A 3511-nucleotide genomic window follows, 5' to 3' on the forward strand; every position below is an offset into this window, starting at 1 on the left:
CCCCTAATTTTTCATTTAAATAGTTCTTTTTTCAATTTAAGAAGGAAAAAACCCCCCAAAAACAAAACAAAACCGTGTTCAATATAAGTGGCCGAAAATGACAGCTCTAAGCATTTTCCTTGACTGTTTCAAACATTACTTTGAAATAAGCAGGTAGGAGCTGTACTCCTCAGAGACTCCAAGAGATCCAGAAGGTAATGATCCAGTTCAGTTAGGCAGAAGGCAACACCCAGGTGCAGAACAGAGGGAAGCCCAGTGCTGCCCCCAGAACCTTCCTTTTTCCTGACCAAACCTGCATATAAGCCCAGAATTCACTCCTACTCATTACCTGCTCCCCTGACACTTTCCTGTCCTCCCTCCTCACTGTATGTCGCTTCAGGGTCAGAAACACTCCCAGGTTTCTGCAGACCCTAAAACGATCTATTTATATTTCTTAATCACAGAGCCTAATCAGCAACTGCCTACATGCTTACCCCTCTGCCCCAGCTAGTGACTGTTTTACTCTTTAGATCAGAACAGCTCCCCTATGATAGTTTCCTTGGTAACCCATGAGCCAACCTCAGGTCAATTCCCCTACCAACTGGTAACCTACCTCTTCCCTTCCAATAGCGAAGACTGCTGCCCTGTCCTGCCTGCCTGCCTTCTGCTATACAAGGCGGGGTGTCATTTCATGACCTTGTTTCGGACCTGTAAGATCCCCTATCCAATAGCATCACTGATATGTCTGTGACTGTTTCCGGGCTCTTTCTTAGGTCTTGAGGCTGCGAATTTACAAGGGTTGCAGGCCTTCCGGGTGCAGCCCAGCAGGCCTCCTGTGTGAATGGGGAATAGAAACAGAAATGCTGTTACTATTTCTGAATAGAAACAGAAATGCATGTCGGTATGAAACTGTCCATTGTACTCAGGGAGAGTTTTGCATTTCACATTCTTGTCTGTAATCCCTACACAAACAACTGCAATTTTTGATTCGTTAAACCACCTAAATTAATTTTCTTTTTTAAAAAATTAAAGTATAGTTGATTTACAATGTTATGTTAGTTTCAGGTATACAACACAGTGATTCAGTTATATGTATATATGCAGTTATATATAATATATATTCAAAATGAATACATATATATATTTTTGAGATTCTTTTCCCTTATAGTTTATTACAAAATATTGAGTATAGTTCCCCATGCTATACATTACGTCCTTGTTGGTTATCTATTTTATACTAATTCTAATTGCAGGAAATGTTCCTGGGTCCAATCACGGCCACGTCAGGCTCTCACCAAAATCCCAGTTTCCAGACCAGTTAATTGCTTCAGCCTCACTAGCAGGACTTGCCTGCAACCAGCTAGCAAAAATAGGTTTTAACTTAAACCATGTTCAACTTGTCCTGAGGAAAACATCTGTTTCTAGGACTGCTCTGGTGGTCTAGTGGTTAAGACTCCATGCTTTCACTGCCATGGGTTGGGGTTTGATCCCTGGTCGGGGAACTAAGAGCCCACAAGCCGTGCGGCAAGGCAAAAACAAAACAAAAAAAATAATTTTTGACAGAAGTGTCCCACACGATGTAACCTTCTACCTTAAAACTGTTAAAGGGACTTCCCTGGTGGCGCGGTGGTTAAGAACCCGCCTGCCAGTGCAGGGGACACTGGTTTGAGCCCTGGTCCAGGAAGATCCCACATGCCGTGGAGCAACTAAGCCCGTGTGCCACAACTACTGAGCCTGCGCTCTAGAGCCCAGGAGCCACAACTACTGAGCCCGTGTACCACAACTACTGAAGCCTTGTGCCTAGAGCCTGCGCTCTGCAACAAGAGAAGCCACCACAATGAGAAGGCTGCAAACAAAACTGTTAGAGACAGTGTTACTGTCCTCCAGTGGGTGTGGAGCCAACAGATGCAAAGCAGGAAAGAAGGAAGGGTTTGTTTATTTATTTATTTTTGGCCCTGCCATGTGGCTTGCAGGATCTTAGTTCCCTGACCAGGGATCCAACTCCGGGCCCCCAGCAGTGAAAGCCTGGAATTGTAACCACTGGACCACCAGGGAATTCCCAGGAAGGACTTATTACCTGCAACAAGTTGAGGAGAACACTGGGAATCTTTCCCAATGCTGTGTCTCACCAACAGCAAAACTGGCAAAGTTTTTTGTTGGGGGGGGGTGTGCCTCGAGGCATGTGGGGATCTTATTACCCCTGACAAGGGATCGAACCCGTGCTCCCTGCAGTGGAAGCGCAGAGCAGAGTCTTAACTACTGGACCACCAGGGAAGTCCAAGGGGATGTTTTAAGCTAAAAGTACATGCCTATTCATGAAGGGGCTTAGGCTGTCAATGGAGTCCAAGCTTTAGTTGATTGAAGTAAGGAGGGTCAGAAAGGTCATCATCAACATCCCTTAGGTTCCAGTTGACCTGGTGGTCGAGTGCTTCAGGCTAATCTCTACTATTGAAACAGAACTGGGAGTCATTACAACTGATATATTGTCTTTGCTATTGTTAGTTCTCTTGCCTGATAGCAGGCTACGTTTCTGCATTCTTTTATTCCCTTAAGATCTTTAATTCCTGAGACCTGTTCAAAGGCAAGCATTGTGGCCAGGCTTAGATCACGAAATGGCTAAGGCAAAAATGGTTTCTCATATATCAAGAAAGCCATTCCTGGTTCTCTTTTTCTGGGGATCCTCTAACCTATCTTGTTACCTTACCGAACCAGGTTCCTTGACCCAGTGTTCAGCAAGACATGAAGGTTTGCAGCAGAGAAAGTTTTATTCATGAGGCAGCCAAGCTAAGTGATGGGAGAACAAATATCAAACCCACCTCCCTCATGGCAAGACCTGGGACATGGGAAAAGGGATTGGAGATAAGAAAAACATGAGGTAATCCTTGTTCTGCACCAGCACAACTAAGTTAAAGGCTTCTTCAGGGAACTCGTGTTCAGAAAATGGCTCTTAGCATGTTCAGAAGGTGGAGTTTTTGGCCCTCTGATGTCAAAATGTCACAGAGCAGACACTCACAGATGCGCAGGTGGAGGGTCAGTGGTTCTAACTAGTTGTAACCAGCTTGGCATCAAACTGGATATGGCTGACTCCAAGTTTCTAAAAAACAACTTGGACAAACATCTTTAGCTAAATGACACTTGCAGGATGTGCAAGCTTTCCTAAAAATAATTACAGTGGGCTTGATCCTCAAAAGCAGGTTACAGTTGATTATTTATTTAGTAAGTTAAACAGATCTAACTGGTGACTACCTTTGGTTTCAACAGTAAATCAGAATAAGCAGGAGGCAAAGCGGCTACACAGAGTTCAAAAGACACACGTTTCTAAATCCCTAAAGAGACGCTTTACAGGCAAGGCCTGGGGTGGGGGAGGGGATGCAGAGGCCCCCCCCCCCGCCTCCTGCCCCCGCCCTTTGGGGGGGCTCCCCCGCAGGCCTGGGCGCTCTCCTCGCCCCGCCTCCTCGCGTAAGCGCCTTTCGCAGTCCCCGCCCCCAGGCTGCTCCTTCTGTGCCTGCGCAGTGTTCTACGAACGCGGAAG

Source organism: Delphinus delphis, chromosome 20 (assembly GCF_949987515.2).
Source record: "Delphinus delphis chromosome 20, mDelDel1.2, whole genome shotgun sequence".
NCBI classification, from domain to species: Eukaryota; Metazoa; Chordata; class Mammalia; order Artiodactyla; family Delphinidae; genus Delphinus; species Delphinus delphis.